General features: G+C 43.2%; 1 pseudogene; it reads right to left on the minus strand.

Annotated features, from left to right (window-relative positions):
• LOC147919745 (uncharacterized) overlaps positions 1 to 23,483 on the minus strand; it is a 44,820-nt pseudogene extending 21,337 nt beyond the window's left edge.
• Positions 23,484 to 24,816: the final 1,333 nt, after the last annotated feature.

Genomic DNA, 24,816 nt, shown 5'->3' on the forward strand with positions numbered 1-24,816 from the left:
GCTAACTTGTGGAAGTTTCCCTAACTGGCAAGTTACTAGAGGTTTTTGGAGGAACAAGAGGGTTGATATTCAGGTGGGGGCGAGTTGATGTCGGCATACTTGAGTGTTGGTTTAGTTGAGCTGAAGAAGTAACTAGAGGATTTATGGAGCAAGAGATTCATACGTTCTAGTGTATCACAGTGGAGAGCGCCAGTGTTGTTTGTGAAGAAGAAGGATGGGAGTTTCAGGTTGTGCATTGATTATCGGGGTTTGAACCGGGTCACTGTGAAGAACAAGTATCCCCTTCCTAGGATCGATGAGTTGTTGGATCAGTTGAGGGGTGCTACTTGGTTCTCTAAGGTAGATCTGGCGTCGGGTTATCATCAGATACCGATAGATGAGGCAGATGTGAGGAAGACTGCTTTCAGGACGAGGTATGGGCACTATGAGTTTGTGGTGATGCCTTTCGGATTGACTAACGCGCCAGCAGCGTTTATGAGATTGATGAACAGTGTGTTTCAGGAGTTTCTAGACGTGTCTGTCATCACTTTCGTCGACGATATCCTGGTATTTTCTAAGAGTCCTAAGGAGTATGCAGTGAATTTGAGGGCAGTTCTGGAGAAGCTGCGGGAGCATAAGTTGTTTGCTAAGTTGAGCAAGTGTAGTTTTTGGCAGCGTGAGATGGGTTCTCTGGGTCACATTGTTTCTGCAGAGTGAGTTTCTGTAGATTTGGAGAAGATTCAGGCTATCAGGGATTGGCCTAGACAACAAAATGTTACTAAGATCAGGAGTTTCCTTGGTTTGACAGGTTTCTACAGGACCATGAGATCAAGTCTCTGGTAGGAGAGATCAGTGCGTTGAGCTTGTGTGTGGTTTCTCGAGAACCATTGGGTTAGGAGGCGGCTTATGGAGCGGATCTTCTGAGCAGGGTGTGGTTGGCTCAGGAGAAGGATTTGGGGTGGTTGGTTGTGCGACTCAGTAACAAGATGAGGTGGTGCTCGGGGTACAAAGTTTCCGTGAGGCGGGAGTTTTGGAGGAAAGTTTCCTAAAATGGAGGTTTCTTCAAGTGGAAAGTTTCCAAAAATGGAAAGTGCTAAATATGGAAAGTTTTACGGGAATTAGAATTTGTCCATTTTAGCGGTGGGAAGCCTTGGAGGGGCTTTTGTGGCCTTTGTGGCGGACTTTCGAGTCAGTGTGCCTGTGTGTGGCGGTCTTTTTAGACATTGTGTGGCCTTTGTGGCGGGCTTTTAGCCAATTGTGTGGCCTTTGTGGCGGGCTTTTAGCCATTTGTTGGCCTTTATGGCGGGCTGTTTAGCCAGAGTGTCCTTGTGACGGTCCTTCGGGACAGATGGTCTTTGTGACGGTCCTTCAGGACAGATGGTCTTTGTGACGGTCCTTCAGGACAGATGGTCTTTATGACGGTCCTTCGGGACGGATGGTCTTTGTGACGGTCCTTCGGGACAGATGGTCTTTGTGACGGTCCTTCGGGACAGATGGTCTTTGTGACGGTCCTTCGGGACGAGTGGCCTTGGTGGCGGTCGTCTTTAGGACATTTGTTTTGGCCTTGGTGGCGGTCCTCGTTAGGACATTTTGTTGGCCTTTGTGGCGGCCCTTGTGGCGTGTATATGATCCTGTTGTGGTCATGGGGTATCCCGGTGAGGGGATATGTGGTTGGTAGGACATTGAGATGTTTTTACGCGAGCCACGGGAAGGAAACCTGGATAGGGATAAGATTCAGACGTGTTCAGAATCGTTTGCTCGCGACTCTTAGGGGACTTAGGTTCTCCTAGTACTGCCATATTCAGAGACTTTGTGGCTCGGGAGTATGGTAGGTATATCGACTTCGGATGACGATCCGGGGGCGCGCTGTAGGGTGGCAACCCGAGAGACGAGTTTGGACTTTTCCTTATATATTTTGGCATGCGGGCTTAGGCCCGATGAGGAGCCAACATTTGGCATGCAGACTTAGGTCTGATGAGGAGCCAATAAAACTCAAGGTTTAGGCCTATGAGTAAAGGAAAGTCCAAAAAGTCAAGAGCAAATGACACCTGGAGCGTGAGTCTATCGCCTAGAGGTGATCTTCTGTAGATCGGTCGGAGGAGTGCGGGCCGTGGAGACGGCTGCACAGGAGTCCTTGGCTGATGGTTGTTCGAGATTCGAGGATGAATCTAGATTAATGGGGGAGAATTGTAACATCCGCGAACCAAAAATTGGTTTTTGGGGATGGGCGACACCGCTTATTTCTTGTTCGACCAGATTGGATTTTTGATCAATTTGGTTCGGTTTGGTTTAAGGAAACCATTGAACCGAGTCTTAAAAGGAAGGAAACGACCTAGGTCGTGTTGTTGCTGTTTGTCTCGCCGTTTTCATTTGAGAAAGAGGAAAAGAGAGAAAACAAGTGTTCTTGAGATTTTGGTGAGATTGGTGAGATTCCTTGCTGTTTCTTGGGAGATCTAAGGCTGGGAAGGTGCTAGGAGCTTGCTAGGAGTGAGGGAATTCGTTCTTATTGGTCAGAATCTTTCTGCAGAGAGGTGAGTGCATGACCATGGCTGATCTAAGCCCTTGATTCCCTTGTTCTTGCTTGTTGTTGCTTGTTTGTGTGTTTTTCTTGCTGAGATTGGTTGATACAGGTTTCTACGGTGGTATAAGGCCTGGGTTTCGAGTATTGGACGATTTGGAGGAGATATGGGAGTCAGATTCGACTCTCAACTTCGCGCGGATCGCAGTTGCAGAAGGGGTGTCGATGGACACCACTTGGTGTCGATGGATACCACTTGGTATCGATGGACACCACTTGGTATCGGTGGACACCAGCAAATTGGGAATCGATCGACACTGTGGGGTAGTGTCGGTCGACACCAAGGCCAGTGTCGGTCGACACTTGGCTGGTGTCGGTCGACACCTCCCTTCCAGCGAGACGATGTTTGATTTCCTGGTTTGTGTGTTTGTTTGTTGCTTGTTTTGGAACTTTGGAATCATTGTTGCTTGTGTGTATAGCCCAGTAGATGGGAGGATTGCCTCACTAAGTATTTGTGATAATACTTACGCATCTCAATTGTTGTTTGTGGTGTGCAGGTAAGGGCAAAGTGTGATCGTGGAATCAAAGGCAATGAAGAGGAGGATGTTCTAGGGACTCGATTGATTGTTTACCTGACATTGTTAGGTTGCTAGAGTCGAGTCTTAGAGCATTGTTTAGGATTGCTGGTTATTTGTTTTATGCTGTTGGACTATTAGATTGAGATTGGAATCTATACTGGTTATTATTTTATTGGTTATGGGTTATTGGTTTTATTGGTTATTTATTGGTTTATTATTTCCGTTGTTGATTGTGAATGTGGTTAGGTGGCTAGTGAGTATGGGATCACTAGTTGTAGTTTATTTATATATTTATATTATTTATTATTTATTAGAAAAAAGATCGGTCGTTTCAGATGGTAAGGTGTTTCAATTCCCCTTATACAGTTGCAGTATAAGAGGTGTCAATCCAATCTGAGAGTTGTGAACAATCAAGATGTGTATATGAGCCTAAGTTAAGCCAAAAATGCAAAGGATGTTTGTCACTAACAGTCCTATTAATGAAATGAAAAGAGCAGAAAGTAAAGCTACTAGAACTAGATGCTAAATGTAAATGGAACATAATGATTATCACTAATATGAAGCTAGAACATAAATAGAAACTATACTAATGAACTAATGCAAGACAAGTAATGAACAGGACAATAAGTAAATGCAACAGAAATGCAACTGGAATTGGACAAGAGATAAGAAAAGACAACTACAAATCATAAACCAAAGTTCTTGGGATGAACTCGAGCAAGCACTCAATCGAGTGTAGATCGAGTGCAGGGTCGAGCTGGGTAAATCCGTGAAACAGAGCAATACAAGAAAAACAGAGCAATACACAAGCGAATCAAACATCGATCAGACAGCTGGATTAAGACTTAAAAATCAATAAACAAGGAAGGCCTTGAGGAGGGATTCATGGGCTGGACTAATGAATGAGGTCATCTAACTTGGTCAACAAATCTCAAGTAAACTTTGAGCTAATCTCTAGACATATATTTCTAAGACAAGTTTAATCCACTCTCATGGCAAGAAACAATCAAACCTATGCATCTCTAGACTTGTTCTCACAAAGTAAAGAATCTACACAAGCAGACATTAAGCAATATGTCTCATACCAAACAAGACCTCTAATCTCTTAGCAAGCCTAATGGTAAGCTCTAGATCTAGCCTTATCTATGCTCCTTAAACATTGGTGTGATGCTAAGATGCTTGAAATCAAACCCTACCCTCTCAGTTATAGGATCAGCATTAAGAACATCTAGCCTAGAAGAGATTCTACCACAATCAAGCTTGACCAAAGCAAACAAACCTCAAACACAGCCCAGCCTAACCCATCCTCAAGATCCTAAGCTATTACTCACAAGAACACATGATGAACATCAAAGTCATAAACCCAGAAAATACTGAAACTTGCATCTAATGAAAGATAAAGCAAAGATCTACAATATTCAAGAAGGAATCAAACACGAATTCTTAATATCTTGAAAGTTATGAAACCAACAAAATCCAAGAATCTTATGTTTTCTCTCTTAAAAGAGAACAAGATCTAAGAAAAATAAAAGTGCAAAAGGAATAATTCCCAAAAGGGTAAAAACTAGGTTTCTGACTATTCTAAAAAGCTGGACTCTTGGTGGCTGATGGGTACAAGGTCTTTAAATAGAAAAAGTAGTGGAAGCCCTAAAAATGCTAAAAGACAAAATAGCTAGGCGGCTCGGCCAACTCGACCCGGTGCTCGGTCGAGTGACCGGTCGAGTTGGCTTCTCTCGTGCAGCTTCCACTCGGTCAAGTCCCTCTCTGCACACGGTCGAGTGTCTGGTCGAGTGGGCGGTCGAGTGGGACTCTGGACCTTAGTTCTTCAGCCATAACTCTCTTGCTTTCCCTTCATGATTGCCTCACTTCTCCTCAGCATTGCTTCCATGCTCCTTAAGCTCCAAAATCACCTCATTATGCATGAAAAGATGCAAATGCAATGCAACTATACTCTATTGCATGATTGGTCCTAAAGCTATGCAATAATTGTCAAAATGGATAGCAAAAGATGCAAAAGATGTGAATTTACTAAGGGAAAACAGGGTAAAATATATGAACATCACTTTCACATTCTGATCTTAGTTCTTTCATGGAATTAAAGTCGGTAAGTTCTAATCGGTTCAAATATAGATTAGTATTACAACACTAACCTAAAAGATATACCACAACAAACATATGTAAGCTCTACTCTACATCAATATCAAAGATCAAACAAATGGAAACCATTTCTTACTCTTCCCAGCGCTGGCCGTCTTAAATTGATGACCTCTTTCATTAATAGGTTTTGAGCTGAGAAGTCTTTAAGCTTAAACAAACATATAAGTCGGACTGCAGGAATATAATGCCGGTCATTTATGAGACCTAGAACATAATCTGCAAAAGATAGAAAAAGTTTAATAAGATTTTACTTCATACTTCTGTCTTTTTGTATCATGAATGTTTTAGAACCTAACCTGATATATTAAGTTCGAGACCAAGCGAATGAAATAGCTTTGTACCCTGATTGTAATGAGAAACAGATGTGACAAGTAGCGCAGTCTCTTCTTCATTGATCACACTCTTTATTTCATATGCCACAGTGAACAACAAAAAAAGCCAAAGCCTCAAGAGATGATCTTGGAGATTCAACTATAATCAGATTTTTCCATAAATTGGCTACATGTATAGCCTATTAGTATAGATAGTGTTTATCTATAGTTTGTATTTATCATGTAAAGATAACTTCGAATATCTTAGGATTGTGATCTTAGCTTAGCAATCCTAACAACCGATTGTATAAATATGTGATCACCTTGTTCAATAAGAATTATCAGTTATCATTTTCTAAATGGTATCAGAGCAACTGATCCAAATCTAATTTCTTACGCTTTCTTCTTCTTCTTCTTCCTTGTTCTTCTCATATCAATCTCTTGTTCCATCTATCATCTTTCTCATTATGTCATTTGACGCCTCCTCTACCTCTTCTGAATCAGCCCCTGTTTTCAATGCTACTGAACCTTAAAAAACGTTGATCTCTCTTAACATGAGCAACATCACCAAGCTCACACCCAACAACTTCCTCACCTGGCGCCTTCAGATCCGCTCCTTACTTGAAGCACATGAGCTTCACTGCTTTATTGCTGATGAAAACAACACACCATCAGAAACGATCACCACTGCTACTGCTGCCAACCAGGTCAATCCTAACTTTGCTGCATGGAAGCGACAAGACAAGCTTCTCTTCAGTGTCCTGCTTGGTTCTCTCTCGCTTCCCGTCCAGTCAATTGTTACTCGTGCCACAACCACTCGCAACATCTGGGAGATTCTCTCCAACACATATGGGAAGTCTTCACGTGGTCGCATCCATCAGATCAGGGATCAACTCTAGGACAGTCTCAAAGGTAACAAGTCTGTCAATGACTACATGCGTGGTATTATTGACAAAACATATCAGATCGCATTGCTTGATGAAACTTTACCACATGAAGATATTCTGGACTACATCACTACCGGTCTCAATGAAGACTACATAGCCATTGTGGAACTGGTTCAAAGACGTGACACACCTATCTCCATTGATGAGCTCCATGAAAAACTCATTGTTCGGGAAAATGCCTTGAAAGCTGCAGGAGAAACCAACATCATCTCTGTTCTTGCAACTGCAAACACAACACATCTCTCTCGCCAGTCATATCGTGGTAGTTCTCATTCCTCTCATGGTGGTTTTCATCCCTCACGACCGTATCTTGGCAGGTGTCAACTATGTGGTGTCCAAGGGCATGGTGCTAAGCGCTGTCCACAATATCAGCAACCCACACAAAAGTTTTTTTACCCAGTTCCTTCATCCAACTCCTTTCGCGGGTCTGCTCCTTCCCTGGCTCCACATCTGCCGCTTCCTGCTACAAAGTGGCGACCTCAAGCTCATCATACTACCAGCGGTTACCCACCTGACCACACCCCTTAGCTCCTTGATAGTGCTACATTGCATCACATCAGAAGTGATCTTGCAAACCTCTCTCTGCAGACACCTTACAGCGGTAACGACAATGTCATGATCGGTAATGGTACCGGACTCCCCATTACCCACACTGGTTCAATTTCTTTTCCCTCTCATGTCAAAACTTTGCAACTTCAACATGTTTTATGTGTTCCCGATATGAAAAATAATCTTATTTCGGTGAATAAGTTATGCAAAGCAAATAATATTATGGTTCAACTCTGTCCGTATGATTTTCAGGTGAAGGAACTTCACACGGGGACAACACTGCTCAAAGGCAAAGCCAACGAGGGAGTGTATGAGTGGCCTATTTCCTCTTCCAAGCCTTTTGCTTCAGCTTTCTCTGCAATAAAGTCATCTCCTTTTAAATGGCATTCTCGTTTAGGACATCCAAACATTCAAACTCTTCGTACTATGCTTTCTAAATTTGCTTTACCATGTTCTTCTTCTGTATCGTCTTCCCTATTTTGCAATTTATATTCCATCAATAAAAGTCACAAACTTCCCTTCTCCACTTCTACACTTACAACTACTAAACCACTTGAAATTCTTTATTCTAATGTATGGACGTCTCCTGTTACTTCAGTAGATGGCTATAAGTATTATGTTATTTTTGTCGACCATTATACTAGGTATACATGGCTCTATCCTTTCAAAACCAAATCTCAAGTTGCTCATATCTTTCATGTTTTCAAGTCTCTTGTGGACAATCGATTCAACAACAAGATTGTTACTCTCTTCTCCGATAATGGTGGTGAGTATATTGCCTTGCGTCAGTTTCTTGCCAATAACGGGATCTCTCATCTAACCAGTCCTCCTCACACTCCATAACAAAATGGAATGGCAGAGCGAAAACACCGCCATATTGTTGAAACAGGGCTCTCTCTACTCACCCACGCTCAACTACCACACTCCTACTGGACCTACTCCTTTGCGGCGGCATTATACCTCATAAACCGTCTCACTACTCCGAATCTAGCTGACAACACTCCTTACCAACTCCTATTTTGTGATACACCAAACTACTCCAAGCTGCGTACTTTTGGATGCCTCTGCTACCCTTAGATCAAGCTATATGGTCACAACAAGTTCGATCCAAAATCAAAACCGTGTGTCTTCTTGGGATACTCTCCTACACAGAGTGTATATCTATGCCTTGATGTTGATACTTCTTGTGTCTACATCTCTCCTCATGTCCACTTTGTTGAATCGGTATTTCCCTTCTCTCGTCTCCTTGCTCAAACACATTCCTCTACTCCAAACACTACTTCCTCTGATTATGTGACTACATCTCTTGTTCCAATCTTTCCTCAATCACCTATCCTGGCCACTATCCCGTGTTCTGCTTCTTCACCTGCGTCTCTAATTTATATGTTTTTAGCATCTTTTTTTGTCCATATTTTGCATTGTTCATACCTCTAACTTAGCTTTTTTAGGTCATTAACTGTAGAAATTCACTTTTAGACCATTTAGGGTGTTGCATTTTTGCATTTGCATGCTTTGGATGAAAAAGGTGCTAAAGAGCCAAAAATGGGGGAAAACAAGGACAAACCCGAGAATGTACCCGAAGGAGCCATCGAGCTGGAAAAACAAGTCTGAACCCCAACATGATCGAGGAGGATCCAAGAGCATGAAGAACAACCCGAAGATCCACCCGAGGTGTAACCCGACTTCACCCTCGCTTACCCCATCGAGGAGACCATCGGGCAGGTCTAGGAAGCTAGGTCAAAAGGGTTTCCATATATAAACCCCCTCCTCTCCTAGCTCGCAAACGAGCATGCCGCAAACCCTCAAACTAGAGAGCGAGAGCTTCTGTGAGAGAACTGAGCGACTCAAACACTTTTCCTTTTCGTTTTACATTTTCTTTCATAGTTTTTATCGTCTTTGTTAGATCTCTATCTTGTACTCTATCTACTCTATTTTACCGTTTAATATAATGCAATTTTCATTCTTATTCGTTGCTTTGTTTCTTGTTGTTATGTCCGAGTAGTGTAGTAAAGTTTCTAGGGATGGGATAGATGATTTTGTGTTCTTGATCGGTTAGAATGCCTTAGTTTGATTGAATATGTTTGATAGATTTCCTTCTAGGTTAGTGTTCTTAATGCTGTCAACAGACCGAGAGGTTGAGATTAGATCTAGGGTGTTTTACCACCGAGAGGTGTAGATGAGATGCTTGAGTCAACCAATGCTAGAGGTTCACTCGCTCTGAGTAAGAGATTAGATGAGCTAGGGTTTACTGACAATAATGAATCATCTTAATGTCTGCTTGGTCATGTTTCTCCAACGAGAATTGGGTAGAAAAGTGATCAAGGTTGATTGTTGCTAGTGCGAGAGTATGGTGACAAAGTTTTAAAGATTCATTGTCTAGGAAATATTTGCTTGAGGCATGTAAGGCGTCTGTACTGCCCAAATGATCCTACCTAATGTCATATGCACCAAGGTTCGGCTGGGAGACAACATTGACTTTGCACCACCTTTAGAGTAGCTGTACAACCCGGAGGCGGAGTCCAAAGCTGAGAGGAGAGAGGAAACCGGGCAGAGACAGGGAGATAGCTCGGAGGATTTCGATTTTGAAGAGTATGTGTGCTCTCAAAAGCAACCGGTTGGAGTAAGGGAAGCCCACAAGAGGATCGAATGGCTGAAGAGGATGAACAAGTTTCTGGCGTAGAAGGTAAAAGATCTTGCCGGTTTGGTGAAGACAATGGGAGGTCAGATCAAGGAGCTGCAAGACAAGGCAAGTTGTGCCTCAACTCCTACCTCGGCACAAGCACCAACTTGGATGGGGAGAAGCGGACCGCTAGGAGGAACTCGAGGACTGCCACCTCTAGAACCTTACAGAGCAGCATCATACGAGCCCCAAGCAGAGGGAGATGTCACTCGACCTGAAGCATCGCGGAGAAGCCATTCAGACGCCTACCCGATGCCCAACCCGATGGGATACACGATGCCTTATCCGATGCACCCATCGAGCACCCAATCGGGTGATTACGCAGGTATCTTCCCTCCGCCTTACCAGATGCTATTCACGATGCCGTACACGATGCACCCTGCAAGTGGATACACGGGTGATCATTCTGGACCTCTTTCGCCATTTCCATCGTACTACCTGATGCCCTACCCGATGAGCTACGTGATCCCACCCTCGATCAACCCCTCGGATGCTGGTCCGAGTAAATCGTCTGTGCGTATTTCTGAGCTCTCTGACGAGCAAACACCGGCACCTGCTGAAGCCGGAGACGACCCTAGCTACACGTTGGCGAGTATGGAGGCTGCTGCAACCTCCTTCTTCACCAACCCATATGGTACCAATTTCATCCAACCCTTGTATATAACATTGCATTTCATTTAATTCATTTTATGTGCTTCTTGGATTCTTTTTCCAACTTTTATATACACAGAGACTGTGTAATTTAAGTTTGGGAGAGGGTCCTAGAATGTATTTAACATTGTGTTTTATTTTTTTTATTTTTCTTATTTCAAATTTTTGCATGCTAGTTTCATTCATTTGAGTCTGCATCTATGTGCACTAAAAAACCCAAAAAAATTTGAGATTTTTTTTGAAAAAAAAAAAAAAAAAAAAGAGTGTTCGTCTAGTTGCATTTACATATTAGGATTCAGTCTAGTTTGTTTCATATAGGATTATTGCATATGCATCTTAGGGGACAATGATTAAAACTACCTTGTTTAAAATCAAACCTTAGGATTGAAGCTATAGCCCTTAGTCACAGTTTATTGTTGCTAGATCAATCTTTGGAAAAAAAAATGAAAAATCTTTGCTTAGACCCTTGTGTCGTTTGAATGCTTCCTCCACTTGCTTGAACATTAGAACATCTCTATATTATTGGACTTAATTTGAACTTTAATTGTCTTGCTTATAAAACTTGAATACTTTCTCATGGTAACTCTAAACTCGGGTTAGCACTCCATTTTTACCAATCTTTTTGTTTAACCCGATTTGTTTGTCCTACCCATGAACCCAAACCTTTCTTCCAAACCTTGTTGTGAATTGTTGAGTGAGGCCTTTTTCATTGTGCTATAGGTTGTGAAACCTTGAAAGTATTGAGAACGACAAAGAACTGCCTCTTGATTTAGCTAAGTTAGAATTTGAACTAGCTAATAGATTTGGTCTTGAAAGATAGGTGGTTAGTATGCTTATTTGGGGTTGGGTTATGGAATATAAAAAAAAAAAAGTCCTAAGGTTACAATCAATTAGCTCTAAGTCTCTAAGTAAAAAAAAAAAAAGAAAAGAGAAAAGATCTTGCTATAGTCTCCTAGAAAGAAAGAAAAGATTACATATATTAGGAGTTTAGCAAAGAAAGAAAAAAAAAAAAAGAGAGCTAGAAGTATAAAGTCTAAAAGTCTAAACCTTAGGGAGTAAAAAAAAAGAGTTAAAAATCAAGGATGTGGGTAGTTTAATTCTAGGGGGTTTAATAATTAAAACAAAAAAAAAATTGAATGAGAAAAGGGTAGATCATCAAGAGTTAAGCTTTGTATGCCCAAATTTTTCTCATTCTTAGATAGTTTTTACAACTGTCTAGCATTCCTTCTTTTGAGAGAAAACTACCCAAAGAACTTGTTTGAAACCACCTTACTAAAAAGCCTTACCCTTGAAACCGATTGAGCTTGATTCACCTTCCATTTGCAAGAATTTGCCAAACACTTAATTGAATTAGAAAGAGATTTGTTCTATCTTTAGTTGGAGGTTGAACTAGATCGATGCATGGCAATAAGCATAGAAAAATATTTGTAAGTATGTTGATTGATCTTAGCACCATTAAACTATCTTTAAGGACTATAGCATGAATTCTTCGCTTAGCATATAAAGGTTATGAGTCCCCACTTTCAAACCGTATCCTCTTACTTCCTTGCTAGAGGACTAGCAAGATTTAAGTTTGGGGGTCTGATAACTCTCTAATTTATATGTTTTTAGCATCATGTTTTGTCCATATTTTGCATTGTTCATACCTCTAACTTAGCATTTTTAGGTCATTAACTGTAGGAATTCACTTTTAGACCATTTAGGGTGTTGCATTTTTGCATTTGCATGCTTTGGATGAAAAAAGGTGCTAAAGAGCCAAAAATAGGGAAAAACAAGGACAAACCCGAGAATGTACCCGAAGGAGCCATCGAGCTAGAAGAACAAGTCCGAACCCCAACATGATCGAGGATGATCCAAGAGCATGAAGAACAACCCGAAGATCCACCTGAGGTGTAACCTGACTTCATCCTCGTGTACCCCATCGAGTAGACCATCGGGCAGGTCTGGGAAGCTAGGTCAAAAGGGTTTCCATATATAAACCCCCTTCTCTCCTAGCTCGCAAACGAGCACGCCGCAGACCCTCAACCCAGAGAGCGAGAGCTTCTGTGAGAGAACTGAGCGACTCAAACGTTTTTCCTTTTTGTTTTACATTTTCTTTCATAGTTTTTATCGTTTTTCTTATATCTCTATCTTGTACTCTTTCTACTCTATTTTACCGTTTAATATAATGTAATTTTCATTCTTATTCGTTGCTTTGTTTCTTGTTGTTATGTCCGAGTAGTGTAGTCAAGTTTCTAGGGATGGGATAGATGATTTTGTGTTCTTGATCGGTTAAGATGCCTTAGTTTGATTGTATATGTTTGATAGATTTCCTTCTAGGTTGGTGTTCTTAATGCTGTCAACAGACCGAGAGGTTGAGATTAGATCAAGGGTGTTTTACCACCGAGAGGTGTAGATGAGATGCTTGAATCAACCAATGCTAGAGGTGCACTCGCTCTGAGTAAGAGATTAGATGAGTTAGGGTTTACTGACAATAATGAATCGATCTTAATGCATGCTTCATCATGTTTCTCCAACGAGAGTTGGGTAGGGAAATGATCAAGGTTGATTGTTGCTAGTGCGAGAGTGTGGTGACAAAGTTTTAGAGATTCATTGTCTAGGAAATATTTGCTTGAGGCATGTAAGGCGTCTGTAATGGTCAAGAATACTTAGGATTTGATTACCCCATCCTTAGCAGCTTTCATATTTTAATTGTATGCATTTCCTTTATTTACTCGATCACTTACCCGATCAGGTACACGATAACCTGCATCGAGTAATACCTCGAGCTGTTCATATCACAATTGCTTACTCGATCACCCCACACGATCCTGTACTCGATTGCTTGCATCGAGTGCTTAGGTCGTGTGGTTTCTTTGTTTATATTCTTGTCTTTCATTTATTTTAGGACTGTTAGATCAAAACCCTATCTGCTTGGCTTGACTTGTAATGTTCTGATCATATCCTTCCTGCTAGCAATAGACAACCATTTGGATTGATAATCCTTTGTACTACAACTGCATAGGAAATCGATACCCTGGGTGAAAACCTGTCTATAAGCCCAGCTGAAGCGGCATCTACAATACAAAAGTCGGATCATAATGTTACTGCTGAAACAGAGGAAGCGACTGCTCCGGTTGAATCAACTTCATCACCAGTGCCAGTGACAAACATTCATCCAATGGTTACTCGCTCTATGAACAACATCAAGAAACCAAACACCAAATACGGTCTTCACACAGTTCTATAAGAACTGGAACCCGAAAATCTCACACAAGCCTTACAAGACAAGAAATGGCGGGGGTCTATGAGCACAGAATATGATGCTTTTATCCGCAACCATACCTTGATCTTGTCGATAGATCTCTTGCCACTAACATTGGAAATAAATGGGTGTATAGGATCAAACGCAAGCCTGATGGTTCGGTGGAGAAATACAAATCCCGTCTTGTGGCAAAAGGCTTTCATCAACGTCATGGACTCGACTTTCAGGAAATTTTTAGTCCGGTTATCAAACATGCTACTATACGTCTTGTTCTTGGTACTGCTGTTGCTTCTAACTGGCCTCTTCAACAACTTGATGTTAACAACGCTTTTCTGCAGAGACCACTTGAAGAAGAGGTCTACATGCTCCAACCTCCAGGCTTTGTCGATAAAGATCGCCCAAATCATGTGTGTCGTCTCAACAAAGCGGTGTATGGCCTAAAACAGGCGCCTCGTGCTTGGTACACTGCCCTCAAAAAAATTCTGGTGAGTCTTGGCTTCATCAAGTCGCTTGCTGATGAATCGCTCTTTGTCCTCCACTCTGGTAACTCTTTCGTCTACATACTTATCTATGTCCACGATATTCTTATAACGGGTACAACCCTCTCTGCCATCACACGTGTGACTGATCTTCTTGCTGACAAGTTCTCCCTCAAAGATTTAGGTGAGCTCTCCTACTTTCTTGGCATGGAAGCCTATCGCACAAGTGAGGGTCTTCATCTTACGCAGACGAAGTACATTACTGAACTTCTTCACAAAACTCAAATGGCTGATGCAAAGCCTGTTGCTACGCCAATGTCTTCTGGTCAGGTTATCACTCTCTCTTCTGGAGACATTCTTCCTGATCCCTCCATGTATCGTGCAACAGTTGGGAGCCTCCAGTATCTTGGCTTGACTAGGGCTGACATTGCTTTTTCTGTCAACCGGTTATCTCAGTATATGCATCAGCCACACACTCTTCACTGGGAGGCAGTCAAACGTGTTTTGCGATATCTTGCAGGCACAACGAACATGGGACTCTTCTTCTCTGCTAAGTCTCCTCAAAATCTCCATGCGTTCTCTGATGCTGATTGGGCTTGATCGTGATGACTACACTTCTACGGGAGCTTACATTACCTACTTAGGTCGACAGCCAATTTCCTGGTCCTCCAAGAAACAGACTGGTGTTGCTCGGTCCTCGACAGAAGCAGAGTATCGTGCTCTTACCGCGGGTGCTTCTGAAATTAAATGGCTCACATCCCTCATGATAGAACTTGGTCTTAAGTCTACTGATGTTCCTATTATCTAGTGTGATAACATTGGAGCTACATATCTCTCGGTGAATCTGGTGTTTCATTCACGCATGAAGCATCTAGCATTGGACTATCACTTCGTTCGGGAACAAGTTCAAGGCAAGCATCTTCGTGTTGCTCACATCTGCTCCGCTGATCAACTCGCTAATGCTCTCACAAAGCCCCTACCTCGTGCTCGGTTCTTGGAACTTTCAGACAAGATTGGACTCTGTCGCTGCTGTCCATCTTGAGGGGGCATATTAGTATAGATAGTGTTTATCTATAGTTTGTATTTATCATGTAAAGATAACTTCGAATATCTTAGGATTGTGATCTTAGCTTAGCAATCCTAACAACCGATTGTATAAATATGTGATCACCTTGTTCAATAAGAATTATCAGTTATCATTTTCTACATAGCCTTAAGCTGCAGATGAGGCTTCTCCAATCCTCCAATTTTGGTTAGCCTTTCAAAAAACAGAACCAAATTCTCCACTACTAACTCCCGTAAACCAGATTCTTTTCTTTGATGAGCATCCCTAACTTCTCCCTCAACTAGATCAAGAACATATTCTGCTGGATTAAGGTTAGCTCTAAGAATATGGAGACTTCATGGTGACCAAGAGAAGCTGATGAGATTTTATAACGCATGAGAGGATCTCCAATAAACTGCTCAGTCTCCACTACGAGAAGCTGCTGCTCGTTCTTGAAACAACCCTTCCCGTTTTTAAAAAAAAAAAACATTAATTCACTAGTGGTCCCATACCCACTATCAACCTAGCAAGTAGCAATAATCAACAACAGCGGATAACCAGAGAAAACAATTCCATTAAACCAATAAGAAGTCCAACAGTAATAATCCAATAACCAACAATACAATAATCCAAAACCTACAATGCAATAACCAAGTTCCAACATCTTACATGGTTCTATCAACTCAACACTAGCAACCTAACAATAGCTAGACCACAATCAATCAAGCCTCTAGAACATCCTCCTCTTCATCGCCTTGATTCCACGATCACACTTTACCTTTACCTCTTTTACAGGAAGATTGGGTTGAGAAACGGTGAAACAACACCTTAGGAACCTTCTCCTTCGTTCCCAGCAACAGCTCTCCCTTCTCCAGCCACAGATCCCTCCAAAAACGCCAAGAACAGACCCATAAACTCACAAAAACACTCTCCAACGCTTTCTCTCCTTTTTCTCTCTTTCTCACTTAACGGCGACAAAACAAAACTCCCAAAACCCTTAATTCGTCGCTTCTTCACTTATAAATGTGAATTAAGGATTTCTAATTGAACCAAACCGAACGAAACAGCAATTAAAACAAACACGACCAACCGGAACAAATAGTGTCGATCGATACACCAAGGGTGTCGATAGACACTCAGACCAAAAATGCAATATTTGGTTCGTGGATATTACAATTCTCCTCCACCAATAAGGATTCGTTCTCGAAACCCGCAGCACCGTCCATCCGTCAAGGACCTCCGTGCCACCGTCAACACGGCCCGCACGTCTTCCGACAGACTAAACACCGTCAGCCAAGGTTTCCCGTGCAACTATCGCAACAGCCAGCACACCTCCGACTGAACCATGAGGTCTCCCTCTAGCCAATATACTCACATCAAATACACTATTTGCTCACAACTTAGTGCTTTCCCTGTTCGTGGTCGCAACCAACGAATCATGCCGGCTCGCTATCAGGCCAACCGCCTTAAGCTACGGCATCCAGGAAGTCACTCACACACACTCCCCCCGCTCTTGGGTCGCAACCATCGAGACATACCGGCTCACTACCGAGCCGCGGCTCACAGCTACGGTATCCAGGGAGTCTTAAATATCCCGCTCTTGGGTCGTCACCCTAAAGCGCGCTCTCGGATTGTCATCCGAAGCAACATACCACTCCCACTCTCTGGCCACAAAGTTCATCGAGCTATCGGTATCACATGAGTTGGGCCCACACGGCCTTGAGCAAAAACAAATCTGATGCCATAGAGTATCTCCCGTTAGATCTACCTCAACACTTCCCACAAAAATTCCCCTTTTAGAAACTTTCTAAATCTGGAAACCTCCTTTTTGTGGAAACTTTCTATTTATGGAAACTTCCAAAAATAGAAACCCAAGCTATTTCTCTCTTTTTCCCCATGACAACAACAGTCAAACATAAAGAAAAATACTCATCTTGTTAATCTCAAAAATGTCATAATCATTACAACCTCAACGAAATACAAAAGAAAAATAAGATACAACAATCCAAGCCATAAATCCGCATCCCGAACACCACCTCATCTTGGTACTTAGTCGCACAACCAACCACCCCTAAGCGACCAAGTATCAAGAGAGATGGGCTGGAATACTCCATACCCGCTCCAGCCACGGACTACAACTTAGACCCGGCTAGACAAGCTCAAGTCGCGGCATCCTTCTCAAACCACTTTTTAAATCTTGCCTTCATCCTCGCCTCGGGCTCCCAAGTCTGCTCCTCTACTCCATCACAGTCCCACAGGACTCTCATCAAAGGAATCTTCTTCTTCCGAAGTTCCTTGACTCTCCTCCCAACCACCCTCAACGGTCTCACCTCCAAAGTCATGTTGGGCTGAAGATCCTCAGGAATCGTAGGCAACAACCGATCACCCTCGTGAAGACACTTCCTTAGTATCGACACATGAAATACCTTGTGGAACGTACGCATAACCTCAGGCAACTCCAGCCGGTATGCCACTGGTCCCACCCGCTCAACTACCCTGACCGGACCCATGTACCTTGGACTCAACTTAGTCTCTGTCAATGACCTGTTTGGACCCTGCAACATGGCTATCTTGAGGTACACTCTATCACCAACCTGAAACTCAAGATCCTTCCTCCTCTTATCAGCATAGCTCTTCTGCCGATCCTGAGCTTCCTTCATGTTCAGCCTCAGAACCCGAATCTTCTCTGAGGTCTCCTGAATAAAATCCGCACCATATATGCTTCTCTCCCCCACCTGAGTCCAACATAACGGTGTACGACACGGCCTCCCATACAATGCCTCATAAGGGGCCATCCCAATACTTGCATGGTAACTGTTGTTGTAAGCAAACTCCACCAAGCTCAAATGATCTGCCCAATGACCACCCCAATCCAACACGCACATCCTTAGTAAATCCTCCAAAATCTGGATCATCCTCTCCGACTGGCCGTCCGTCTGAGGATGGTAGGCCGTACTCATATGTGCCCATCTCTGCCTGAAACGCCTTCCAGAACACCGAGGTGAACTTGGAATCTCTATCAGACACAATACTAGCACGCACACCATGCAATCTGACTATCTCCCTCACGTACTTCTTGGCCAAAATCGCTGCTCCATCAGTTTTCTTGATGGCCAGAAAATGCGCAGACTTAGTCAAACGGTCCACAATGACCCAAATCGCATCAAACATCCTCGACACAGGCAATCCCACCACAAAGTCCATCGTGATCAAATCCCACTTCCACTCTGGAATGGGCAAGTATCACACTTTGCCACCCAGTCGGCCACATCCTTCTTCATCCCAACCCAGTGATAATACCGCTTGAGGTCACGGTACATCTTGGTCCCTCTTGGATGAATATAGAACTTGCTCGAATGAGCCTCTCTCAGTATCTCCTGCCTCAAATCCTCACCCTTGGGCACACAGACCCGACCATGCACAAGGATAGTACCATTAGCAGAGACCTGAACCTCCGAACCCGCAGCCTTGGAGGCATTCACCAGCCCCTCATCGCTCTCCTGAGCTAACCGCACTCTGCCCAACAAATGTGCTCGATCAGCTGCCTCCAAACCCAAAGGTTCTTGTGAGATAGCACACAACCTCAATGCACTAATCTCACCTACCAACGCCTTCATATCCTGCTCCTGAGCCGAATCCGCCCACTTCCGACTCAAGGCATCTGCAACTAGGTTAGCTTTACCAGGATGGTAAGCTATGTCCAGATCATAATCCGCTACTAACTCCATCCAACGCCTCTGCCTAAAATTCAGCTCAGGCTGAGTAAAAATGTACTTCAAACTCTTGTGATCTGTAAATACCTGTACCTTCCCGCCATACAGATAAGACCTCCAAATCTTCAGAGCAAATATCACTGCTGCCATCTCCAAATCATGAGTAGGATAATTTGCCTCGTGCTTCCGCAACTGCCGCGAAGCATAGGCTATAACCTTCCCCTGCTGCATAAGAACAAAACCTCCCACTCCAGAAGCATCTATATACACGATGTAAGGCTCGTTCTGCTCAGGCAGTGCTAACATCGGCGTGGTAGTCAACATCTGCTTGAGGCTTGCAAAACTCGCCTCACACTCTGGTGACCACACAAATGGGACCTCCTTCCCTGTAAGCTTAGTTAACGGTTGTGCCATACTCGCAAAACCCCGAACAAACCTCCTGTAGTAACCTGCTAACCCCAGAAAACTTCGAATCTCAGTGGCACTCTGCGGCCTCGGCCACTCCTTGATGGCCTAAATCTTCTCGGGATCCACCGAAACTCCCTCTGCAGAAACAATGTGGCCTAAGAACCCCATCTCACGCTGCCAGAAACTACACTTACTCAGCTTAGCAAACAACTTCTGCTCCCGCAGCTTCTCCAGAACTGCTCTCAGATGTATTGCGTGCTCCTCAGGACTCTTGGAATATACCAGGATGTCGTCGATGAAAATGATGACAAACTCATCCAGAAACTCCTCGAACACGCTGTTCATCAATCTCATAAACGCAGCTGGCGCGTTAGTCAACCCGAAAGGCATCCACACAAACTCATAGTGCCCATACCTCGTCCTGAAAGCCGTCTTCCTCACATCTGCCTCATCTATCGGTATCTGATGATAATCTGATGCCAGATCCACCTTAGATAACCAAGTAGCACCCCTCAACTGATCCAACAACTCATCGATCCTGAGAAGAGGGTACTTGTTCTTCACAGTGACCTGGTTCAAACCCCGAGAATCAATACACAACCGGAAACTCCCATCCTTCTTCTTCACAAACAATACCGGCGCTCCCCACGGTTATACACCAGGGCAGATGAATCCCTTACCCAACAAATCCTCCAGCTGCTTCTTCAGCTCTGCCATCTCTGCTGGAGCCATTTTGTAAGGAGCCTTGGATAACGACATCGTCCCCGGTTCCAGTTCAATAGTAAAAGGATCCGACCGAGATGGTGGTAATCCCTGCAATGATTGAAACACATCCTCAAAATCCTCCACTACTGGAATACCACTAACCGTAGACTTCCCCACTGACTTTGGCATAGATATAGTAACCAGATAAGCCTCACGGCCCTTCTTGATCATCTTCCCAGCCTGAATGGCCGAGATCACGAGACTCCCCAACTCGGTCTAATACCCTGAAAAACCAACTTCACTCCTGGACGATCAACCTCCACTGTACCCCGATAACAATCCAAATGCACCTTATGCCGATGCAACCAATCCATCCCGAGAATAACATCATACAACTTCACTGGACTAATAAGCAAATTTGCTGGCCACGACTCCTCCACGATCTGAATATCAACTCCTCTAGCTCGTCCAATAACTCTCAGGAACTTGCCTCCCGCAACCCTGACAACTCCTGTACGCTCCCCAGAGTCCCCTCTGATTCCCGCACTCTCTGCACACTCCGGAGTGATGAAGCTATGAGAAGTTCCCGAATCAAACATAACATGGAATTAAAGCCGCCCACCAATAAGGTCCCTACACAAACCTCATGTGTTGAGAACCTAACATTCGAACACAAGCAAAAACAAACATAATCTGAACTATTGAATTGACCAAGTTCGAATCTCAGAATTTATACCTATGATCGCTCCTGCACTTGTGCCACCGGTCTCCACAGTCGAGTACACCCGTAACGTCGGATCAATCCAACCCACCGGCTGCACACCGTGCTGGACACCCTGTTGCACTCATGACTGACCTCCAGCCTGCACCGCTGCTACTGCCATCTGCTGCAACTTGGGACAACGAGGCTTGATATGCCCAGTCTCTCTGCAGTAGTAACACACTCGGGTATCTGTCCACGGCTCCGTCACCGCCCGCTGCTCCATCACTGCCCGCTGCTTACGTCTCTGCGGACAATTGGTCACCTTGTGGTCCCTCCTACCACACCCAAAGCATCTCGCACCACCATACCTCGATCTCTGCATATCATCAAACTTCCGCTTATGCCCATGCGCAGGCTTGCCGCTCTTACTAGGAACAGAATGCGGCTGAGACCAATGTGGTTGTACCGAAGGACTGACCACAACCACTTGTGACCTCAAGTCGTCCTCTATCCCCGCTGCAACCTCAACCAGCTCTACTCTCGTAGCATAGCTCCTCACTCTGCACCGAGTCCTCAGATCATCCCGCAGAGCCAACAAGAACCTCTGCACCTAAGTCGACTCTAGCTCCCATGCCCGGCCTGCATACCCCACAAGTCGACTGAACTCTGCATCCAACTCCGGCACTGTATGGTCCCCCTGAGTCAACCCCAAGAACCGTGCCTCCATGTGATCAAGAGCCTCCTGTGGAAAATACTTGGAGTTAAACTCCCTCATAAAATCTCGCCAAGTCATATCCCGCTGCACCCTCCGTGCTGTCACCGACCTCCACCACACACGTGCATCACCTGACAAGTAGTACACTGCCAAATCCACCCTGAACTGGTTGGGACACCGAAGCAAAAGGAAAAGATCCTCCATTCGCTCTCTCCACTCATCCGCTACACTCAGATTTGTACCTCCCGAGAAAGACCCCGCTCCCACTCGGTGCAGCTGCACCATCATCTGCACATACTGAGCGTCCACTACCTTGGTCCCCGGCTGCACACCTGCCTGCAAACCCGCCACAGGCTGCACCGCTGGAACCTGCCCACCAACCACTGGCAGCACTACTGGAACCTGCCCAGCAACCATTGGCGGCACTACTGGAACCTTCCCACCAATCACTCGCGGCACCACTGGAACCTGCCCACCAACCTCTGGTGGCACTACTGCTGGAAGTCGCTCCAAAACCTGAGCTAGCAAGCCCATCAAGACATCCTCCCTGACTGGAGCACCCCTGCTGCAACCCCCACACCCAGGGCCACACCGTGACCGACACTGGGCCCATCCGCCCTGCCGTCACCCAAACCAGCCTAGTCTCTAGACACACTAGGATGAACCTGTGACTCTGCTACCTCCTCACTGGCCATGCTCTGGGTCACACTCTCACTGGCCTCGGGAACCTGACCTCGTCCCCGACCACGACCACGACCATGACCATGACCACGACCGCGACCAACAGCATCCTCACCTCTAACCATCTGTATCACCAAGAACACAACTCACCGTGGAATCACAAAGCAGGCTCGAAGAGGATGTTCTAGGACCTCATGCCACACACAATTGACTAACTCACACAATCAACTCTAGCATGAAATCCTAAACATCAACAGCAAAAGCACATTGAACCCTAGACCTAGAACCGTAAGGGCTCTGATACCAAAATGAAACAACCCTTCCCATTTTTTTTTTAAATAATATTAATTCACTAGTGGTCCCATACCCACTATCAACCTAGCAACAATCAACAACAGCGGATAACCAAAGAAAACAATTCCATTAAACCCATAAGAATTCCAACAATAATAATCCAATAACCAACAATGCAATAATCCAAAATCAACAATGCAATAACCAAGTTCCAACATCCTACAATGTTCTATCAACTCAACACTAGCAACCTAACAATAGCTAGACCACAGTCAATTAAGCCTCTAGAACATCCTCCTCCTCATCGCCTTGATTCCACGATCACACTTTACCTTTACCTTTTACAGGAAGATTGGGTTGAGAAACGGTGGAAACAACACCTTAGGAACCTTCTCCTTCATTCCCAGCAACAGCTCTCCCTTCTCCAGCTACAGATCCCTCCAAAAACGCCAAGAACAGACTCATAAACTCACAAAAAACTCTCCAACGCTTTCTCTCCTTTTTCTCTCTTTCTCACTTAACGGCGACAAAACAAAACTTCCAAAACCCTAAATTCGTCGCTTCTTCACTTATAAATGCGAATTAAGGATTTCTAATTGAACCAAACCGAACAAAACAGCAATTAAAACAAACACGACCAAACCATAACACGTAGTGTCGATCGACACTCAGACCAAAAATGCAATATTTGGTTCGCGGATGTTACAGTTCTTAACAAACACAATGCTAGTCGTCTGTCTCAACTCTTTCTTCTCCAACTCAAGTTTGTTTATCAAACCAAGCTCCTTTCTCTTGTCACATGCTTCAATCTCTGCTGCTTTAATCTCTTTCTCCTTTTCGTCAAGTGCATTGGTTTGTTTCTTCATCTGGTTTTTGAGTTTCCCCAAACATAAGCTCAGAACTTGAAGCTGGTTTTTATCTGATTTGACATGGTTCCTAAGCCAATCAAGTCCCTCTTCTCGATATTGGATTCAAGCATATCGATATGGTCCAGTAAACTCTTCAGTATCCCAGCCGAATTGGTTTTGTAGTTCTCCAAAGATTTGCAAATTTTCTGTCTTTTGGACTCACTGTTGAGTCTAGTAACAGTGAGTGTTAACTCATCCTCAACACAATGCTGCTCCATCGCAACGATTAACAGTGAAATCATTTTTTCCAGTTCCTAACTAAATGACGAACAGAGTAAAAAAAATTAGACTAATGTGAGAAACTAAACTCTAAACGAAGAAATAACAAGAAATCGAACATACCCTAGAAGCTTAAACTTCAAAAAGATAACAAAAACCAAAACTTTAGGTAGATATCAAACAATGTCACCAAAGTGAATATCATACGAACAATTCTTGAAAAATCCTAACTTTTTGAACGAAAGTAGGAATTTTTAAACAAAATTAGCGGAAATAAAGATGAAACAGGAGGAGCAAAGGAGACGTACAAAAGAGACAATTGCAGAATTGAGCAGTAGCAACTTTCACGTGTAGAGTGTGAGTCTAAGAGAGAGACTGTCAAAAACAAAAAAAAAGAGGCATCTGAAGATTAATTGGAGGGACGAAGAGTTTTTTTTGTAGCTGTTGCGATAGGCTTAATAGGAAAAAGGCCCATTGGACTTTTATCTAATATGTTGTGGTTTTTTTGTGTTTTTGTCCAGTGTATAAGATATTAAGAGCATAACCATTGGTCATCCTATGGTGATGGTGGGTGTCAAACTGATAAAAACAAAAAAGTAATTAAAAAGTGATGAGAGAGAAAGACACAAGGTCTCCGCCAACACTTGTAGAGACACTCTCACACATCGTTTTAACTAAATGTCATCATCTGATTGGTTGGTTTTTAAAAAACAAACCAGATTTAAAATAAATGATATTATTATATTAAAATACTATTTTAGAACCCATTTTCATAGGATGACCAATGGTTATGCTCTAATAGGTTTTTAAAATGCTTTGAGGTTGACATTCCACAAAAAGTCTATATTCTTAGGGGTTTGATTGGTAGAGATTTTTACGGAAAACTATTTCTAATTTGTAAGAACTGTGAATATTGATTTTTTGAAAAACAAAGTCACATTTTGTTGGCTTTTAAAAACAAGACTCACTGTAAGACAAATTAAAGAAGTTAGACTTTGAGAAATTTTAGATACACTTACAAGGTTGTTAAGATGATAAAAAGCATGATTAGAATGAAAAAAAATATACTTTTAAGACTTAAAAAGAAAAAAAAAATCTTCATATTTGAAAGTCTAACCACCAATGGGGCCTTTATGTTTTTTCTTTTCTTAAAAATCATATAAAATAAATTATCATTGTATAGTATTTATACTATTGTCAAAAAAATTAAAGAAGATACAAAAATATACTAGTAACAAAATAGACCAAAAAACAGAAAGAACATCAAAAATACAAACAAAACACAATAACCCAATTAGAAGAGATCCGAGAAGAAACACAGATTCCAAACAA

This window comes from Camelina sativa, chromosome 20, assembly GCF_030686135.1.
Source record: "Camelina sativa cultivar CO46 ecotype springtype chromosome 20, ASM3068613v1".
Lineage (NCBI taxonomy): Eukaryota > Viridiplantae > Streptophyta > Magnoliopsida > Brassicales > Brassicaceae > Camelina > Camelina sativa.